Source organism: Taudactylus pleione, unplaced genomic scaffold, assembly GCF_031769625.1.
Source record: "Taudactylus pleione unplaced genomic scaffold, aTauple2 ptg000007l, whole genome shotgun sequence".
NCBI classification, from domain to species: domain Eukaryota; kingdom Metazoa; phylum Chordata; class Amphibia; order Anura; family Myobatrachidae; genus Taudactylus; species Taudactylus pleione.
This window is the reverse complement of record NW_028284410.1, coordinates 15,496,864-15,520,063: the sequence shown is the minus strand read 5'-3', so window position 1 is coordinate 15,520,063 and position 23,200 is coordinate 15,496,864. Positions and strand designations below refer to the sequence as shown.

At 41.7% G+C, this 23,200-nt stretch overlaps 1 pseudogene; it reads left to right on the top strand.

The window, feature by feature from the left end:
• The first annotated feature begins 9,477 nt into the window (after positions 1-9,477).
• Positions 9,478-22,937, top strand: LOC148542914 (TOG array regulator of axonemal microtubules protein 1-like; annotated as a pseudogene).
• The last annotated feature ends 263 nt before the right edge of the window (positions 22,938-23,200 follow it).

Below are 23,200 nucleotides of genomic sequence, written 5' to 3'. Positions count from 1 at the left end.
CCAGCCTCCCAAACCATGAGAAGGGACCTGATTTCCATAATCTCAAATCCGAGCATATCTTACTCAGAAGGGGAGTGAAATTGGCCTCAAATAGACGAGAGAGATCTCTAGTAAGATTAACTCCTAGATATGTAAGTTGGGAAGGGTGCCAGGTGAAAGGGAACGCTGATTTAAGGCCTGAAACCATCTGTGGGGAAGCCGTGATATTTAAGGCCACCGATTTAGAATAGTTAACTTTAAAGTTGGAGAGATCATCAAATATCCTAAATTCCTCCACCAAATTTGGTAGAGAAACAACAGGATTAGTAATCGTGGCCAATAAATCATCAGCAAATAAAGCTAATTTATATTCATTGTTATGTAATCTAAAGCCAGATACATCCGGATTCAGTCTGATTGACCTTGCCAGAGCCTCCATACATACAACAATAATCAGGGGGGACAAAGGACAGCCCTGCCTAGTACCATTATTAATGAAAAAGGAGTTAGAGAGAGAGCCGTTAACCCTAATGCGGGCAGATGGAGAACGATAAAGAGCAAGAACGCGTTGAAGGCAAATAGGACCGAGTCCCAAGTGTCTCAATATTCCAGACATAAAGCTCCAATCTATCCTATCAAAAGCCTTCTCGGCGTCAGTAGACAGTAGGATTGCTGGAGTGTCAGAAGACGAGATATAATGAATAAGGGCTATAATTTTGGATGTATTGTCCCTAGCTTCCCGACCCGGTACAAACCCCATCTGGTCATTGTGAATCAGAGAAGGTAGAAAATGTTTTAATCTGTTTGATAAAAGTTTCGCATATAGTTTAATATCTATGTTAAGGAGGGAGATTGGACGGTAACTGGGACAGAGGGAGGGGTCCTTGCCTTCCTTAGGGATGACCGTAATGTGGGATTCTAGGGATTGGCCTGAAAAGGGGGTCCTATCGGAAACCGAATTGAAAGCCTCCAACAATGGGGGAGCCAGTTTGTCCTTAAAGGCTTTATAGTAATTGATAGTAAAACCGTCAGGGCCAGGACTTTTCCCGGAAGGGGTGGATTTAATAGCTTCCAACAACTCAATTAAAGTAAAAGGTCTCTCTAAGTCTTCACTGGCAAGGTCGTCCAGCCTGGGGAATCCAATTCTAGTAAGGTAGGCCTCTATGGCCTGTTGTTTCCCAAGAACATCAGGGAATGCAGAAGGGGCAGGCAAATTATATAACGCAGAATAATAGGAGCAGAAAGCTTCTGCAATCTTATGGGTATCATGTAAAACTGTTCCCCTCCCATCTTTGATAGAAGGGATAAAGGAACGAGCTCTATGAGTTCGCAAGGCTCTTGCCAACATCTTTCCGGGTTTATTACCCAAACAATAGTATCGATTATGGCATTTTCGGAAAGAATGTTTGACCTTTTCGAGTAGAAGTTTATTTAGGGCTGAAAGAGCTTGGACTAAGTCCACATAAACATCAGAGGAAAGGGAAGTTTTGTGAGTAGACTCCAAAACCTGTATTCTCTGCAATAAATGGTCTATCTGCCCCAACCTTTGTTTCTTTAAATAGGAGCAAAGTTGGATGCATTTTCCTCTGAGGACACATTTGTGGGCCTCCCATATAGTGAGGTTAGTTACATCCAGGGTGGTGTTACACTCTAGATATGTATCAATGGCCTCTTCTAACTGAGATCTACAGTAAGAGTCAGACAGAAGGGATTCATTAAAACGCCAAGATCTAGTGATTGGATCAGAAAATCCAAGGGAGAAGTCTACCCCTACTGGAGCATGATCAGACCAGGTTGTCACTCCTATAAAAGTGTCTTGTGTCAAGTGTAAAAATCTATGGCCAACTAATATATAATCTATCCTGGAATAGGACTGGTGGGAACTAGAATAATATGAATAGTCTCTATCTGATGGATGTGAAATGCGCCAAACGTCAGACAGCTGAAGAGTGTAAAGCAACCGTCTTACCTTCCTCGATGTTCGGCAGGGGACTGATGAGGAGCCCGACGAGGTGTCTAGTAGATGGTCCAGAACCCAATTAAAGTCTCCACCTACCATCAAGATCCCTTGTTGGAGAGTATCAATTTTATCCAGAACCCTCTCAAGAAAGGTTGGCTGGCCCTGGTTTGGTGCATAAATATTAACAAATGTGAAAGGTTGATTAAAAATAGAGCACTTAACCAGTAGGCATCTCCCCTCCTCCAAATCATGCACTTCAGCATTGGTAACAGGTAGATGTTTAGCGAAAAGAATAGCAACACCCTTAGATTTTGATTGGGAATAATTACTATAATATGTTATGGGGTAAAATTGATTATTTAGTCGAGGAGTAGAGGAGGATTGACGGAAGTGGGTTTCCTGTACAAAAACGACATCTGCTTTATTTGCATGAAAAGAACGAAGGGCTTGGGTTCTCTTTTCTGGGATATTCAGTGCCGTGGCATTAATAGAGACTATACGTAAAGAAGCAGCCATATGTGGAGAATAGGGCTAAGGCAACATGACTGAGAGGAATACATCAGATAAAACAAAAAATTTAGTAGAGGGACTAAGTAAGAGAGAAGGGAGGGAAAGGGAAAAAGGGAAAAAACATGAAGGAATGAAGGGGAGACAAAAAAAACAGAAATTGCGATATTATAGCAATACATTTATGAGATGAAAAAGATAAAAAAAAAGAAAACCGCTGCCGAACAATAAGGGGACTGCCAGGGAACCCCTGTCGCGGGAAAAAATTAGCGGTAAGGGGCACACAGGGGCGGAGTGCCCACGCCATCCAATAAAAAAGCAAAACTCACAATCAAATAGAAACACACAACATTATCAGTATAAATTAAATAAGCATAATCACATAACTCCTCAAAAAAGAATTAAATGTGGTCAGAATATATATTTTTCCCTTTTTTCCTACTTTTCTCCCTCCCTTTTTTTTAAAACAGGTAAGTAGAGGAAAGGCATAATTGAAAAAAGGTACATAACTCAGTTAATCTGACATATCTGACTATAAACGAACCTTGGGAAGAAAGAGAAAGAAACAGATAAATGAAAGAGATCTACTAAGCCTCTAATAACAAAAGAGGCTCGGACGGCCCAATTCTAAACATTTCTGTAATAACAATTCTGCAAAAAATAATTAAAAGAAAGAGCCAAGAATGAATAACGTCTCAATGAAGGGGAGCCCTCTAATAAGCTGGACATAGATCAGGTGGGGTCCGATGCTGGAGGGGAGTCAGGACCTTTAGGTTTCTTTTTATGATGCTGTACTTGTTGCCAACGGTCTCTTCTCGGACGTCCAGTAGAAGCAAGTAGAGGAAGTGAAAAAGCCTGCCAATCGGGAAGTGTCATAAGCTCCACGCCCAAAGCAGAGCAGAAATCAGGTAAATCCTCAGGAGACTGGAGAACTAGATGTTTACCGGCATGAGTGACCTGTAGATAGAACGGAAATCCCCATCTATATTTGATTTCTTGTTTACGTAGGGAATCTATAAGAGGTTTCAATAACCGCCGTTGTTGGAGAGTCCTCCAAGAGAGGTCTTGAAAAATTTGTAGACGGGTACCATTAAATTCCACACCTTCCAGATTACGCACTTTACGTAGAATCTCTTCTAGTGGACACGGCAAATAACGTCTCTCGGACGATCAGTTGCAAGACCCTTCGGACGCAGAGCTCTGTGAGCACGATCAAATTCCACAGGATCATTGGGGTCAAGTTCCAGTATTTCTCCAAAAATTTTATTTAGGGTATCAATCAATCCAGATGGAGGGACATCCTCAGGAAGCCCCCGGACACGAATATTATTTCTGCGACCTCTGTTGTCCAGATCATCCAATCTGTTTTGCATTGTCCTCATGTCTGAGGCTTGTTGGGAGACTAAATCGTGAAGATGAGATAACTGGTTGTCAACTGACTCTTTCTCCTCTTCAAGAGTGACCATGCAGAATCCCAGATGTTTAACATCAGCTTGTACTAACGAGATCTGAGTTTGCATTGAGTCCTGGATTCTAGACTTCAACGCCTGCATATCTTGTTTAGAGGGTAGGGAGCGGACATGGGTTAATACTTCTGTGATTTCACCTCGCAGTTGAGACAATTGAGCATGAAGGTCACCGGATGGGAGAACAAGCCATGGTAGGGGAGGAAATCTGCACAGGTATGGAGTCAGCAACAGGTGAATCAGCAATATGTGAAATAGATAGATATGAGTGAAGGTTGGGTTGAGAGGAATCGACCTTTGGTGTCCGAGGATCTTTTTTCTGCGAAACTCTCTTGGTCCTGCCCATCAGGAAAAGTCTTGAGGAGGAATCATAAGGTCATGTAGTGTGTTAGATAGATGGATGGCGTGTAGCACATTCCCCTGTTAGTAGGACCACATAGCAAGCAGAAAACGATCACATAGAGCCACCGGGCTCACACTATGGCTCCACTGAAAAAGGGGATAGAATACCTAGGAAGCGTTTGGTGAGCAGGTGAAGCTAGCCAAGATGGTAGTATAGCAGCCTTTAGGCAGAGTGGAGAAATGGATTATATAAAAGCCCCCGAGGCATTTACAATAAAAGCAGTGCTAAGGGGGCTGAGCTGCTAAAGGAGAGGTATGAGCTCACCACTTTCCGGAATGTTACCTCCAAAGTAAACACCTCGGTACTACTGGGGGCACAGCAAGACTCTGCAGGTCCACAGCCGGAACCAGGATCCAACAGATATCAAGATCCACAGGGCCCCATGAAGGCCACACCAGGCACAGCAGGGTAAGAGCATAGCACAGGGTCCCCAGCGGGTATTATTGAGAAAACCAGCCTTGCTAGGTTAGGGATGATGCAGCCGCTCAGTGACCCCTATGCGGGATAGTATTAGTAATCCCCGAGTGCAGCAGTGGGATCAGATGACGCGGACCCAGAGACACCTCCGCTACACACCCGGAAATATAGTCCCCGGCTTCAGGAGGTAGGGAAGGCCAAGATCCACACCAGGCTCCAGGGAAGATGCGCAGAGTGCACGGGCCTTTCGGCGGGCGTCGGCAGCGACTCAGGCCAGCGGAGGTAAGGAGGAGACCACCCGATGTCACCCACGCAGATGGAGGGTCAGCCGGTCACAGGTGTAGCGGTGGAAACAGGCGCCGCGGACGCAGAGGCACCGCCGCAACAGGTCCGGAAATCCAGTCCCCGGCTTCAGGAGGGCGGGAAGGAAGGCCGCAACCCACAAAGGCATTTAAAAATGCCTTCCAATTCTGCAGATCTTCCCCCTCAATATGGGCAAGTTGAAAGCCGATGTGGGAGCAAGCAGGGGTGTCAGTAACCTCAGGAAAGGAGCTTTTAAAGGAGGCCAGGAAGGAGCTCTCCCAAAACACGTCTTCCCTCGGTGCTTGCTAGGCCACGCCCCCAATTCAGCAGTATTTTAACATCGGATGGCCGTCGCTTCCACACCATTCAATGGCAGCTACCATCAGAAGAAAAACATTGATGGTGTTAAACTGTCAAGCATTGATGTCCATTTCTAGGTGTGTTTCCCTTTGTTCATTTGTAGACTCACAAATTACAGTACAGATATAAGCAAAGATGGGAGGGAGATTGAGGTTTTTGAAGGTAGGCACTAGTCACACCCCACGTGACAGACCACTACCCACAACACTGGTCGCTACTCCCTCATCACTAGTCATACTCCCATGGCACTGGTGTTGGGGTGATGAGGCTTCCTACCCCTGGATCACGGTATGCAAAACACTACTCCTGTTCTTTATTTTCCTTCCAGCCGGCTGGGGAGATGATGAAAACTCAACACACACTTGTGATGAATCCACTCAGCTCTCAGAGGCACATCCTCTTTGAGCTGTCTTTTATAAGTTCAGAAAACTGCTGTCTCAAACATTTGCCAAAAATGGTTTGACAGATAAGAATACATATGATTGATTTCACAAGTACATAGGATGTATCAATGCATGTTCAGTATGTCTTTTTTTCCACAGTGTCCAGACTTGGTATCCTATTCTGGGATCCTTCAGCTGCTGTTGTCTTGTAACTGCTCGTTCAGTATAATGCTGGCTGAATCTCATGATATTTGTGTAAAGGAAAATGTCTTTTCTGATAAATCATACAGTATGTTTTAAATAAACACTATAAATTATTATAGACTCTCACAATGGTCACACCCCCTGAGGTGACATACAATAGGCCATTCATGAATTTCAGCTCCAGGCCCATGTAGACCTTCATCTGGCACTGACCAGTAGTGCAGCAAGCGGTGACATCATGACATCACCCACGCACTGTAAGGAGCACGCTGCTGCTGTCTGGCTCCACAGAGTGTGCTGAGTGTCATATGGAGCTGCTATCCCACTAGCACATAGGCTCCTCACAGCGCCAAGCACATCCCTGAACTGATAGCAGCAAATTTTCTGCAAGTGCCGAAGCCGCTCCTGGAGGTAGTGTGTGGGGCATGATTGTGTTATATTGATGCTGCCAGGGCACTGTCTCCTCCTGCTGTGGTACCATGCCACATCAAGCACCAGCTCCCCACTGCACACACAGACACTGAGTGACTGATTTATTTATTTTTAAATATGACAACCCCTTATATTATTAAGCAGTGGAGATAATTATTTTATTACAAGTTTATGGTATGGAGGGAATGTAGGAGATTGCAGATTTGAGGCACCTCTGTACACCTCAAAATGACTGGATGTATTTTCTGTTATGTTTTATTTTTTGCGCTTGTCATTTTTGTTTAATAATACTGTATTTATGTATGTGAGAGCTGTTGTATAATACTGTATTTTATGTATGTGAGAGCTGTTGTATAATAATACTGTTCTTTATGTATATGAGAGCTGTTGTATAATAATACTGTATTTTATGTATGTGAGAGCTGTTGTATAATAATACTGTATTTTATGAATGTAAGAACTGTTTTATAATACTGTATTTTATGTATGTGAGAGCTGTTGTATAATAATACTGTATTTTACGTATGTGAGAGCTGTTGTATAATAATACTGTATTTTATGAATATGAGAGCTGTTGTATAATAATACTGTATTTTATGAATGTAAGAACTGTTTTATAATACTGTATTTATGTATGTGAGAGCTGTTGTATAATAATACTGTATTTTATGTATGTGAGAGCTGTTGTATAATAATACTGTATTTTATGTATATGAGAGCTGTTGTATAATAATACTGTATTTTATGTATGTGAGAGCTGTTGTATAATAATACTGTTCTTTATGTATATGAGAGCTGTTGTATAATAATACTGTATTTTATGTATATGAGAGCTGTTGTATAATAATACTGTATTTTATGAATGTAAGAACTGTTTTATAATACTGTATTTTATGTATGTGAGAGCTGTTGTATAATAATACTGTATTTTACGTATGTGAGAGCTGTTGTATAATAATACTGTATTTTATGTATATGAGAGCTGTTGTATATACTGTATTTTATGAATGTAAGAACTGTTTTATAATACTGTATTTATGTAAGTGAGAGCTGTTGTATAATAATACTGTATTTTATGTATGTGAGAGCTGTTGTATAATAATACTGTATTTTATGTATATGAGAGCTGTTGTATAATAATACTGTATTTTATGTATGTGAGAGCTGTTGTATAATAATACTGTATTTTATGAATGTAAGAACTGTTTTATAATACTGTATTTTATGTATGTGAGAGCTGTTGTATAATAATACTGTATTTTACGTATGTGAGAGCTGTTGTAAAATAATACTGTATTATATGTATGTGAGAGCTGTTGTATAATAATACTGTATTTTATTTATGTGATGTCAGTGGTGAACTTCCGGCTCTATTATTACCACAAGGGTCTCGTCGCAAGCCCCAATGGTCGCGGCCATCACCTGGCCGCTCGCTAAAGCTGTGGGTGGTCACCCACAGCTTAGCGAGTGGCCGAGAGGCTGGACAGAAAAAAAAAACGCCCTTCAGACCTGCGAGCGGGTCTGAATCAGGGCCTCTGTTTATGTACGGCTGCCATTTCTTACAGATTTACTTATGCAAAAATATGCAGTCACCGTCTCTAATACCAGCGATCCCATAAGCAACTGCAATGCCTTTGTACAGTTAGGGGATTTTGCAGGAACGAAAAAAAAATTGCTCAGTAGCGCAAACATTGGCATAGCGTCCACCTTTGACAGTCCCATTGACACTGGTAGATCACCGCTAAGTGAACAAAAAGTAGTTTCCAGGTCACAAAAGTCTGGCCACCCCTGTTCTATATGATTTTTATATTGTGAAAATGTGACTATATATTTAATTATTTATAAATTGCACACGATATTAGAGAAGATAAATAAGAAGCACTTGTCAGTTGTCACTGATCAGCATAGAGAATAGGAAAATAACCATTCACTCTGCTAAATAGCCGCGTTACTGTAGGAACTCCTAAAGCACATGAAGGCTTGAGCTTGCTATGATAAGTGACATAAATACCTGCCCGCTGAACAGACAGCTTCCAAATCAGAGTTCAGATTCAGTTAGGGTGCAAATTTAACATGTTGTAGTATAGTTTAATAAAAAGAATTAAATAGATTTATTCAATAGAAAAAAGATATATAAATATATAATTAGACATGTGCGGTTCGATTCTCCAGATGTCCGAAGCCACCAGAATTTCGAGAACCAGGACAAATCCGAGTCACGGTTCTGATCTTCCCATGGTTCACCAATTGGATTTTAAATCCGAATTTTCAGTTTTGGATTGCAAAAATTACATGATTTTAGCTGTTTTTAAAAACTATTTATCATTTTTTTAACACTTGAGGATGGTTTTGCAAAATCAAAATAGAAGAAAAGGTGGATATAGGGGAGGAACAGGCCCAAAGTATAATTCTATAGCTGTTTTTAAAAACTATTTATCATTTTTTTAACACTTGAGGATGGTTTTGCAAAACCAAAATAGAAGAAAAGGTGGATACAGGGGAGGAACAGGCCTGTGAGATGTTTACACACAATACAATGCTGTACTGTACTTGGAGCCAAAGCTTAAAACTCATGATACCTTTTAAATCATATTAAAATGCAATTTGAGTAATGAGTCAGGGCTGTTATATGGTGGATTTACCATAGTCTTCCCACTGCATTACTAATATGTCCCATTTGTACCATATGATATTAGGAGAAGAGGCTGAGGTAGAATATAAGACACCTATGGTTACCATTTTGTATTAGATCTTGGCTATAACCTTGTTGATGGTGAGAGATAAGGGGGATTACTAATAATAAGCTATTGCAGCCTTTGTTGCCTAGAACATGAGGCCACTTTTAAAATATTTTCTAGGCTACATTAAGTTCCCAATCTGTCCCTATGTGTTATGTAGTGCTAAATAGGTGGCTGTATAATGTGTCTCATGTAGTCAGGGAATAGAATGTCTGGTGATGTCACTGCATTGTGATGTCACAGAATCAGCTGACCAGCTACCAAAGCATAGGTCAGTGCTAGTCGTCGAGTAGAGGAGTAAGGAGAGTGCGACTGTGCTTGAGGGATGTTCCCTCAAATTAAGCCGAATGCTCACAGAATGTTGAGCGCTGTGAAGGGGAAATATGCATTTCCCTGGGGACGTCCAGGACAGGCAGCTGATGTATTTCCAGCCACTCAGACCTGTGACCAGGTGAGTCATGATAATTTCATATTTTTCCCCTGTTGGTTTTATTTATTCATCACAACAATATTTCTGTGATATGGGCAGGATCACACCCCATAGATATATGATAAATGGTGACTGTAATGACTGTGGAGCATGGGCTGATGGCACTATAGTAATGCACCATTACAGCATTATTGCAGCATAAAGTTCCTATATACTGTCAGGTTACCTGGAATTCACAGATCTGCCAGTATGTACATAGGATTTAAATTGTGGATGCTCAGTGTTTGGTAGAGTCTAGTTCTCTTCTGTTCACTTAATACAATATACAGCGCCCATGGACCTGACCCTAAGGGCCCATAAACGCAAGCACTACTTATGCACCCATGGTTCATTATTTTCAGTTTCATGCTGTCCATAGAAATTGAGGATAAAACAGAGACCATTCTCCTTTCAGGGTTGGGCCAGATAAGGGCCTCAGGGGCCTGGAGCTAGGAAATATGCAGGGCCTATTGTTAGCACCCAAGTCACTGTAGGGGATATGGCCAGTATCACTTACATGTCATGTCATAGGTATATGAGCATCTATGAATGCAGTAGTCACTTAGTAACAGTGCTAGGTCACACTGCCCTAAGCTTTAATCAGTAAAAATGGACATCATTATTTATCAATATTGTGGTTTTAATGAGCGATAACATTACAGGTACACACGTGGCGTAAGACTACATTTGTGGTTCAATTGTTAATACAGTAACTGAGGATCAGATTAATAGTAGGCGTGTCTTTTATTTTGCATACTTGCTGGACTACACGTCACAATACATCTTCTGCACTGCCACTAATGTCAGAGACAGAAAATAACTTCTGCTGGAGTGATACATAAATATATAAATGGTTAAATGGCTGATTAACGTCATTCCCTCAGCTCTACTGGAGTTTGTGCTATTGTCAATTAATTTAGAAAATGTTACCTTTGCAATTATCTCTATTATATTCACAATGGGATACAAACTATTTGTTTAACTTTTACTCAATAAATGTCTGTCCTGGGCCTAGCTGACAGTGACAACACAATGTATATGTCAGCCTGAAACCATTCGTCTGCCAGAGCAGCCTCCCTGCTAGCTGAAAGATGTATCAGCTTATGATCACATTGGTGTGTATATGGGGTGCTGACTACAATACTTATTTACAAGTCAGACTGTTCAGGAATCACAGCAAAAAGTCCAAGCACATCATTTGTGAGCCATGTTTTTACAATATTTTACTTTTTATGTTGCATCAAAAATGCCCATCTGTTATTCTAGGAGTCAGAATTCTGGTAACATTGGAAAATCACTAAAGACATATCAGTTAGTTAGAAAGCAGGGGCCAATTTATAATGGGTGCAGGGTGTTTGGTGCACACAGGCCCCTAGGCCAAGGGGGGCCCTGCACTCATATACTTACCTCTCTGAGGTCCCGTGTCGGGTGTGTCAGCCCTGCACAAGATGCTGGAAATTGGCAGCCGCGGCCATTTTCCTGGCATTTTTGTGCATGCGCAGTGAGGAAATTGCATGCGCAGTAGACTCTGGGCACAGACTAGTACCCAGAGTCTACTGCTGCTGCGGTCAGCAGTCAGTCTTCTGCTGGCCACTGAAGAGAGAGGAGGGGGCCCTATACGGCCTCCTCCACTCTTAAAAAACCCCTGTTAGAAAGTAAAAGATATATATCTCTATATCTATCTATGTATATATCTCTATCCATACATGCCTACCCTCCCGGTTTTCGCGGGAGGCTCCCGATTTTTCGGGTAACCCCCTGCACCCCCGGAAGGGTAGGCATTTCTCCCGCATTCTGCCCACTTCCTAGTGAAGTGGGCAGAATGAGAATACCTGGGGCGATCGCGGGTCTCCGTGTAGGGGGCGGGGCTTAAAACATGATTTTACATGAATCATGTCATTTGGCCCCGCCCCCTATGCAAATTCTAGCCTATCGCTGCAATTTTACCGTGAGGGGGCGGGGCTTAATGAGGTGAATCGCCAGGCCCCGCCCCCATCACCCCCCTCCTGCTTCTCTAACCTGGGCTTCTCCCGGGAAGAGATCTGAAAAGGTAGGCAACTTTGTCTCTATCTATATATCTATCTATATTTATACATGTAGAGTCACCTATAGCAAATAAAAAAATCAAACGCTAATAAGAATTTAAGTTCTGTAGTTTAAATTAGTCAAACATTGCACATGACACTTTACAATGTGTGTAAATGACTTACAGTAGTAATTATAAAATGACAATACATTTATGATGAAATTGATGAATTTGTTTTAGGAGGGTTAGGGTCCTGGTCGGACCTCCCGTTGGTGTACATTGGGCAGAACTTTTACCCAGGGAGCCTGTTCTAAGTCTTCCACTGGATGGATTTGGACAAAAACTTCACAGAGTGGTAACATTGGATCCCAGAAGACATACAAGGGGGTTGAGGTCCCGGTCAAACCTCCCATTGATGTATGCTGGGCAGAACTTTGATATGGGGACACTGGGTAGAACTTCACCAGATGGATTTGGATGAAAACTTCACAGAGGGGTGGCAATTGATCTGGGATGCCTAATGGAGTGGTTGGGGTCCAGGTCAGATCTCCCAGCGGAGTGTGCCAGGCAGAACTTTGACCTAGGGAGCCTGTTCTGGGTCTTCCACTGGATGCATTTGGATGGATATCACATAATTTGGATGAAAACTTCACAGAGTGGTAATATTGAATCCCAGAAGAAATACTAGGGGGTTGAGGACCCAGTTAGATCTCCTGTTGGTGTACGCTGGGCAGAACTTTGACCTAGGGAGCCTATTCTGGGCCTTCCACTGAATGGATTTGGACATCAAATAATAAAACTTATTGGATTAAAGTTTTAAACCCGGGCAATGCCAGGCACTTCAGCTAGTATATGGTGTGTATATATATATATATATATATATATATATATATATATATATATATATAAATAAATATATGCTTTATAGGTTAATATACACATTTTCTGATATGAGTGTGCTAATCCCTGTATTATATTATTACATATTATCTTCTGTTGTTTTATTGAGCTTCTCCTCACTTTATTATCTCTGTTATACTGTATATGTTGTTATTATAATAATATTGTAAGTTCTTATCACTTATAATTATTATGCTGGGTCCTGTATGTTTCTTTGCTTACAGCTGCCCCCAATTTCTGATGTTCCACGTAAATGTACTGGAAGAAGCCCAGACGCTGGAGGCCGGAATTCTGCCTTTTATTATAACAACCATCTGGTGCCTTTGCCTAAATTGTCTGGTAAATACATTTTTATTCTTCTGCCTCCAGGCACCATTTATATAGACCAGTGCTGTCTGGTTAGTGAGATTTGTGTGTGTGCTCGCAGGCCAAATACTATTTAATAAGCCAAAACCATACAATAGAGTTTATGGAGGCGGTCAGAGAACATTGGTCCGCATTTGCCAGTTGTAGAGCCCTGATCTACCCTAAGCTTGTGTAGATCCCAGAATGTTGCATGTTCCACCAGCCTTTTGTATATATTTAGAAGCTACAGGGACTCTGGTACCCAAACATTCGCCCAAAGATCTAGGTCATAATTATTGATATGTGTATACTTTTTTGTGCAGTACACGGTTATTAAATAGTAGACACCAGCAGTTTGGTAGACACTCCAGCTGGACAGACTTAACCAGGATCTGCATTGGGACAGATCCAAAGTGTCAAAAAAGGCTGCATTTATCTTATTGGAGTGCCCCAATATCCTCACTATCCTTGGACCGTTAACCAGGAGCTTGTCATTATTGTAGTGCACAGTGTCAGTACAGCTGTACTCACAGTTATGTATACAGGCAGCGGTGATGGAGCAGAGCATACAGCGGACCATCCGGTCATGTATGTAGGCAGGAGCACAGGATTTAGCAGGGTCTGTGGTGCTCAAATGTAGTGAGTCAAAATAATTTTCACGCATGCGCAGACTAAAGAATGGCAGCCATCTTGGTAAAGGTTCAGATGATTCATGTAGTGGAGCATCATGGCGGAGCTGCAGTAGCACACTCCTTATGTACCAACAATAGTGTGGTTTACTTACAATCTGTGTTTATTTACTTTTTCCACTTTTTTTATGTATTTAATTTTCATTAATTATATATAAAATACATGTGTGTTTATCAATTCCCTGTATATATTATATCTGCAGAGTTATATAACCCAGTACGACCATCAGGACAGACAGAAATAAAGTGGTCCAAACCTGCGCCTCCGAAGGCTAAGCTCAGCTTTCCAGGCACTCAGACCTGTGACCAGGTGAGTCGTGATGATTTCATGTTTTTCCCCTGTTGGTTTTATTTATTCCTCACAGCCTGGGCTGTAATGACTGTGGAGCATGGGCTGATGGCACTATAGTAATGCACCACAGTAATACAGCAGGGAGGGTGGGGGCGGCTTAAGTGGGCAGAGCAGGGGCATGTCCGCACGATCGAGTCATCACCCCTCCATGAGCCACCCACTTTCACGTGCGGGTGTGGGGGGTCGCAGGGGGCCGGTGAACAATGCGGGGGACTTGCCTACTCTTGCGGGGGCCGGGAGTGGCACCCAATTTTCGGGAGGCTCCCGACAGTCCCGGGAGAGTAGGCAAGTATGGTATATGAGCATCTATGAATGCAGTAGTCACTTAGTAACTCAGTGCCAGGTCATACTGCCCTAAGCTTTAATCAGTAAAAAGGGACATTATTAGTTATCAATATCGTGGAATTAATGAGTGATAACATTACAGATACACACGTGGCATAAAACTACATTTCTGGTTCAATTGTTAACAGGGCTGCCATTAGAGATTGTGTGGCCCGGGACTGACAAAAAGGCCCCCCCTTCCCCTTCCCTCGCTTATGGTGCGTACACACGGTATGATAAAATCTTATGATATGAACGATAACGATATAGTTCATATTGTTATCGTTCAGATCGTTAATTTTTTTGTGCCTTCCAAACCGTATGGTCATCGTCCATCGACCGTGCATGCATGCCTACCTGGGTGATATCGACCAGGTTACTTAGGGATCCGTGATCGTTGATCGCGGGTCGCTGGCCTGTCGTTGGTGGGTAGGTGGTGTTCTGGATGATCAATATTCTAAGTGTGGGCTTTGCATTGGGGTAGGAGCGAGCGTGGGCCCCCCTCCCGTTCTGCCAGTGTCCGGGCCCGGGACTCCGGCATTCCCCCCCTGATGGCGGCCCTGATTGTTAATAAAGTAACTGAGGATCAGGTTAATAGTAGGCGTGTCTTTTGTTTTGCCTACTTGCTGGACTACATGTCACAATACATCTTCTGCACTGCCACTAATGTCAGAGACAGAAAATAACAATTCTGCAGGAGTGATACATAAATATATAAATGGGTAAATGGCTGATTAACGTCATTCACTCAGCTCTACTGGAGTTTGTGCTATTGTTAATTTATTTAGAAAATGTTGCCTTTGCAATTATCTCTATTATATTCACAATGGGATACAAACTATTTGTTTAACTTTTACTTAACAAATGTCTGTCCTGGGCCTAGCTGACAGTGACAACACAATGTATATGTCAGCCTGAAATCATTCTTCTGCCAGAGCAGCCTCCCTGCTGGCTGAAAGTTGTATTCAGCTTATGATCACATTGGTGTGTATATGGGGTGCTGACTACAATACTTATTTACAAGTCAGACTGTTAAGGAATCACAGCAAAAAGTCCAAGCACATCATTTGTGAGCCATGTTTTTGCAAAATTTACTTTTTATGATGAATAATAAAAAAAAAAATGCCCATCTGTTATTCCAGGAGTCAGAAACCTGGTAACATTAGAAAATCACTAAAGAGATATGTTAGTTAGAAAGTAAAAAATATCTATCTATCTATCTATCTATCTATCTATCTATCTTTCTAGAGTCACCTATAGCAAATATAAAATCAGACGCTAATAAGAATTTAAGTTCTGTAGTGTAAAACAGTCAATTCTGGGCTCCATTTATATAGCCCAGTGCTGCCTGGGTAGTGGGTCTCCTGTGTGTGCTCACAGGCCAAATAATGTTTAATAAGATAAACACATACAATAGTGTTTATGGAGGTGGTCAGAGAATGTTGGACCGCAGAGGTGTGGAAGGCAGCATCTGCCAGTTGTACAGCCCTGATCTACCCTAAGCTTGTGTAGATCCCAGAATGTTGTATGTTCCACCATTGGTTCCCAGAATGTTGTATGTTCTGCCGGTGGCTCCCAGAATGTTGTATGTTCCACCAGCCTTTTGTATGTATTCAGAAGCTACAGGGACTTTGGTACCCAAACATTCGCCCAAAGATCTAGGTCATAATTGTTGAAATGTATACGCTATTTTGTACTATACATGGTTATTAAATAGTAGACACCAGCAGTTTGATAGGCAGTCCAGTTGGACAGACTTAACCAGGAGCTTGTAATTATTGTAGTGCACAGTTTCAGTACAGCCGTACTCACAGTAATGTACACAGGCAGTGGTGATGGAGCAGAGCATACTGCAGACCATCCGGTCATGTATGTAGACAGGAGCACAGGATTTAGCAGGGTACCCCACAGAGCTAAGTAGTAAACGACTGTATACTACTGTGGTGCTCAAACGCAGTGAATTAAGACGGAGTTGTGCATGCGCAGACTAAAGAATGGTGGCCATCTTGGTAAAGGTTCAGATGCTTCATGTATTGGAGCATCATGGCAGAGGCGCAGTAGCACACTCCATATACCAACAATAATGGGTTTTCCTTACAATCTGTGTTTATTTCTTTTATGTATTTATTTTTCATTTATTATATATAAAATATATGAGCTTTTGTCAATTCCCTGTATGTACATCTGCAGAGATATATAACCCAGTACGACTAAGACCATCAGGACAGACAGAAATTAAGTGGTCCAAACCTGCGCCTCCAAAGGCTAAGATGACCCAAGACCGTAAGTTTTTGAAACATTTTCAACTTCTGCCCTTTGAAAACTATTTATTTTTTTAAATCCTATATTTTGTGTTGAGATTTATTCCAGGGGTAATCCACTCTGCCCCTCCATACATTTATTATCTAATTGTGGTACCAGCCAGTAAGATACTGTATTTGTTTTTATTGTCTACACTAGAGTATCCCAATCTCCGCCATTACAGTCTAGGTTTTAAGAATATTCATGCTTGAGGACAGATGAGTTAATTAGTACCTCAGTCAATTTGATTTAACCATCTGGACTCAAGCAGAGATATCCCTAAAAACAGGACTGTAATGGCAGAGTTTGGGAAACTCTGGTCTACTCTGAATTAAATGGCTTAGCAGAAAGTCAGTGAGCCTCACCATAACAGAGCTATGGGCACCAAATATTATTTTCTCCAAGCATATCCTCCCGCGGAATACCCAATGCTGGTTTTATTTTTTTATGAACATTTAAAGATCTATGATGTACAACAGAGGTTTCCAATCACGGCCCTCAAGGCTCCCCAACAGTTCAGGTTTTAGAGATATCCATGGTTGAGCACAGGTGATTTAATTAGTACCTCAGTCAATTTGATTTAATTACCTGTGCTTAACCATGGATATCTCTAAAACATGATTTGTTGGGGAGCCTTGAGGACCGCGTTTGGGAACCTCTGATGTACAATGTTACCACTTGCACATAGTGTGGAGTACATATTCTATAATAATAATAATAATAATATGGTCAGTGGGCAAATGGTTTCAGTTGAGTATATACTTATTTACCGTGACCCCCTTACATGTGACAGGAGCAGGCAGCTGGTCACATCGTAAGGATGTGCTGCCAAGTTCCTTGCCAGACTACAAAAGTGCCACTGGGCAGTACTTGTGCCCCGTCGCCCCTGCACTCCCTGGGTGGCGGAACTGGTTGCTCACCCCTCCATATGGCCCTTTTGCTATGAGAATACATATTAGATACTAGATATTAGGCCACCACCCCTAAATAGAGTATCAAGTCTAGAAAAAACTCCTCAGGTAAAAACTGCAGAAACAGTGAATTTGCAATAATTATATTCTGACTTCTTTGTGAGAACATCCAGTCACAGAATAACAATATGAGTCCCCGTGTAATTCTAGCCAATAGGGAGGATCACATGGCTGGGGGAGAGTAGAGCAGGCCCCCTTCCCCAGTGATGTGGGTGGGACGAGGGCCATGATGACACAGCCTCCCTGCTGTGATTGTTGTATATAATAATATTTATCACACATCTAAGTACAGCAACTTTACCTACTTGCACACCTGCAAACATGATGTCACTGAGTAACTGAAAGCTTTGTGAGCTGACATCTCCTGCAATTCTCTGCATAGCAGAGGATGAATCTCACGGTATTACATGGTTTTCTAATAAGCACCTGAACTATTTGGGTAAGAGAGAGGCCTCCTGTGAGACCTGACAGCATAGCCCATCTTCCTACAGATAACTGTACATGTACATGTAACTGCTGCATGTGAGCACTGGCCCTGCATTGTCTGACCTGTTTTATGTATTGTTCTTAGCACCAAAAAGCTCCAACAAAGTCCAATTGTCTGCTCGTCATTGCATAGAGGTCACTCGCCCATCTGTGTCCAGAGAGCTGCCCAGACCGGACCCATCACTCAATGATGCATTTAATCTGCTTTCCAGCAACAACTGGTAAGTGAGGAATAGGGGAAGGGTCAGTGTTGCTGCTTGTTGCCTTCTTTATTTTATGCTATTCTATTACCTGGGGGTAAATTTACTAAGATGGGAGTTCTATTAAGAAGTGATGTTGCCCATAGCAACCAATCAGATTCCAGACATTATCTTCTAGAAGGTGCTAGATAAATGAGAAGTAGAATCTGATTGGTTGCTATGGGCAATATCACTTCTTAATAGAGCTACCATCTTAGTAAATTTATCCCTTAGTGTCAGTCCAATTCTGTGATTATAAATTATGCTGGCTACACACTTAGCAATGTGTACCCAGCACCGACGTCAAGTGCGGCAGGACCCAGCAGGGGTACCGGTATCGGCAAGTGCATACACATTGGCGATGCTGGCAGCGATGGAGCGACATCGTGGGCGTTGCTGCATTCGGCAGCATGGCCCCCGCAGACAATGCAGGTCCAATGGGAAATTTAGCTGACGATGCGTGGGAGTGTGCATCATCAGCGACATAGCCGGTACACACAGGCCGATGTGCCCGATATGTTGTCCGATCCTCTGTGTGTACCCGGCTTTAGTGTCAGACAGCACAATATTTCTGTACAGACACCTCTACTGTGACTGTATTTCTGGGAACTCTGAACTATTTATACAATGTATAGAAAAATGTATAATAAATTAAATAATTAAAAATAAATATAAAAAAGCATAGTTGTAATTAAATAGCATCCTTTGCAATGAACAGTAAATAAATAAATACATACATACATAGGTGTCCATTTATTAATTGGTGGGGTTTAGACCTGATAATTATTTCATATCACTGCTTATAATGGCACAATCACAATTAATATACAGAGTAGCATTAAGTCAGTGTTCCTAGCACTTAATGAGCTGGGAACACTGACTATTTCCACACAGGAGTGTTGATTCAACAGCTCTGTATGCATTTTAAATTATCCATTCACTCTCAATTCTACATGGCCATTTCGGTATATTAAGATCAATACTGTCCTTTTATGAAGTATGCTACTATATTAATTGTGATTTTATTTTTTGACTTTACACTATTTAGGTACTTATGTGAATAAAACTATTTTTGCTCATTATATACAAGCCTCCTGTATTCTAATAGAAAGCAAACACTAATCTATGTTAAATTTTGATTGTGATTACTCTATACCACTATGCGCAGTACATAAGATCCTTTTTAGATTTTTCACAAATGCTGGACAGATTTATTTTTACACTGCTATTTACATTTCAGTTTGGACAGAGCCCTCCCAAATCTCAAACTCTTGGCACAATTTACATCTGCCCGACCTGCACTGCAGGTTTTGCCAGGATGCACAGTTACTTGCTATATGTTGCTCTATTCCCAAATCTGAATCAGGCCCAATAACACAAGGGCCGTATACTGTAGATGCTCCGCAGGTGCCTTTGCCAGGGGCTGTAACTGTACTATGCTGCCTGGTGGTAACATGAGAAATACCATAACACTGCACAATGACCTGTGACCAGGACTTCTCAGGATCTGCTGTTTAATTGTTTTCAGGGAGAAAAAGATTAAGGGAATCAATCTGGTGAGGTCACTGTCGAAGTCCCATCCCACAGTTGTCCTGGAGAGACTTCACGCCCTCAGCGTTGTGCTGACAAAAGAGGTAAATATATTCTACATATATATTTGGAGGACTAACAGTTGTGTGAGGTCCTTAGTGTTTGCTACAGTATTTGGTATTTGTAACACAAGTACATTACATCCTTCTGGGTCTCATTGTCCATCGCTCTCCTGGATCTACTCCATGAATAAGATTTAGCTTATAGTCAGAATGCTCATCAGTATCGTAACAGGCAAAACCATGATGCCTATTATGATATATCCTGATACCATAAGAATTGTCATAAAGTTGCATGATGAACAGTATAAAAGGGTTTGGTACGGCATCCTGACAGTAAGAATACCGATGGTCAGTATGCCGGCAGTAGAATCCCAACTGTGAAAATGACAGCAATTTTCAGTAAGTATTCTAGGGATAAACCTAACCCCAACCCTAACCCACCCCTCCCACAGCCTAGCCTTAACAGCTACTCCCCCCCCGCAGCCTAAACCAAACCCTCCCCTTTATAACCCTAATCCTCCCTTGTCGCAGTCTAACCCTCCCTTCCCGCTGTCTAACCCTCATACTTACCATTTGAAGTTGTCTGACGGGATCCTGCAGCCAATAGTGAATGTCGGGATTGTGACTGTTGACACGCCAACTATGTCTCGTTTAAAATAAGACAAAATAGAACCATTTTTGTTCTTCAATTAAAATCCCCATTTTACAAGGTCTGAGTGTGGGAGGGGAAGGTTACAAGCAGGGCTGCCGAAACATCCAGCACAACCCTTTTTGATTAAGGGGCGTAGCCATTACTGGGGGTGTGGCCATGCCCCAGTCGGAATAACATGTATTGAACCTAATGTGACAAGGATGTTATTGTTCCTCCACCCAGCTAAGATACGCTGACCTCAGCCCCCTCTCTGCACTCATTTGTTATATGTTGGGTAGGAATGGTTGCATTTACGAATGTGTGGACAAGTTGCAGACACAAAGCAGCATTGATTATTTACTGTTGATTAAATAAATGCTTTGCTGTTTTAAGTAATCCCGTATTGCTCAAAACCAGTAGCTACATAACTGGCTGGCCACTTTCACATTTATAGATCCGACATTAGAAATCAACTAGGGGTTGTCAGTCACAGTGATATATACGAAAATACAAAAAATAAAGAAACTAGTGCTAAAGTATAAAACAATTACAGATGGATGGTTGAAATAAAAAATACCAATTGGTAATTTATTAAGCTAAAATCAGTACTTCAGTGCATGCAATGAATTAAAAAAACATACATATAATGTCTCAATAAACATACAAACACTCAAGACATGACATGAACGGAGAATGATGAATATTATATGTCCACTACTACTGCTATGTGTCTCAGATCCCCGAAATTCGGGTGGGTCCGGTTTCCAGAGAACTGGACCCGCTCATCTCTAGTTTCATCCCAATCGGTGCATGGGTGTCCGAATGCATAACTGGACAGACAAACAGACCAATGAATTTTATATATAAGATGTGTTTTATCAAATTATGTAAATTGTTACTAGCAATTTTTCTTTTTGTCTTTTATTTATATTTATACATATATCTATCTATATATATATATATATATATATATATATATATATATATACATACATATATATTATATTTATTTCTCATTTACAGCATTGTTTGTTGTATTATATAAAAATATTACATTCTCATTTGATATTTGGGGGCTTATGCAGAGCTGAATGTACTGTAAGTGTGGTTGCGGAGCATATATTGTGTGTGTATGTTCTGTAGTTACACCTTCTATTTTATACATTGTAGGTGAAGAACCTGTGCTCCCAAGTGTCCCGGGCTGCCATTGGCTGTGTAGCTGACCTGTTCATACAGCTGGGGAAGGCCATGGATAGAGAGGTGGAGCATTGTGCACGTGTCCTGCTCTCCAGGGCGGGAGACTCCAACTTGTTTATACGGGAGGAGGTGGACCGTGCACTACAGGCCATGGTGGAGAATGTAACATCTGCCAGATCTCTCACAGCCCTCATAAATGGAGGACGGGTAATGTTACACGTTGTGATTATCACTTTATAGTCACTTTATAGTCTACATCTAGATTATATTATGTAGAATTACTCATTTGTTTTTCTATATTTAGTACTTGGTCATTCGTCATGTTGGTGCTGATACCTGTTCATGTTCTATCTATAGCCATTTGAACGCTGCCATCCGGAGTTGTGCAGCCAAACAGTTCTGTCATCTGGTGGAGAGACTGGGACAAAAGCGCGTCTTATCCGGACCAAAGACCATCACGGAGAGAGCTGTACCTGCAATAGCTAGGTGTGCTCAGGATGGCTCTCAGGACACCAGGTGAGTAGTCGCCTCTACTCCCGGAAAGGGAAATAACTGATATTATGCAGCCCATGCTCTGTGGTGATGTGATCAGTTCTACAAATCATTCTCACAAGGTTCAACAAGAGAGATTCCGCGCTCTCGTATTTCACCTTGGAGGCTTTGGTTTCAGCTGTATGCCGTCCCGTTCTCTCTCCCCCGTATCTCTCTCACTCTTTCTCCCACTCCCCCTCCACTCGGTAACACAGGAACCCATGCTATCAGGATCTCTTTCATTCTGGCATGCTCATTCATGTTACACGCTCATCCTGATGGGCTAATGTAGAGAACATTGAGCACAGCCAGTGCTGGGATGGGACTGCTCATAGATGTTATAGAATAGTTATAATTATCCGATCTCCCTTATTTAGCCTAATGTATGACAGGGCAGTGTTTGCCGGTTACACAGTCATAGACGCCAGCCCTTATCCCCCGCTGGATAATGTACATGAGAATAAGGAGTAAATGTATAGGAAATCATCACAAAGGATTTATGATCTGTAGGTGATGGTCCAGGTCTGAGCCTTCATATGCTTACTGTATGTCAGGTTACACCCCTGGTCTCAGAATGGCTTATTGAATATTTACATGTTTTTATGTTGCAAGTTCTATGGCAGAAAGATGTTGCACCACCTTAAATCCCATCCGGATTTTGAGAACTCTCTGCGAACCTATGTCCCCAGCAAAGATTTGCCATACATAAAGAATACAATAAAACATCTGTAGATGTTTTTCTATAACTTGTGGTAAGTACGGGTTTGTTCCAAGTGCATAGGTGGAGTAATGGGCACACAGGACTTCTTGTTAGTTACTTCTACATCAAGCACTTGGGTAGGATAAATGTATAATATATTCATCCTCTCATCAGCCACAGATAATTAATCTACTACATCTCTGCACCAGTTACCGTTACTGTGCTTACATGTGCTGTCTATATTTAGCTAATGTTAGGACAGGGCCGGCCCGACCATTACGCCGGGTACGCAGCC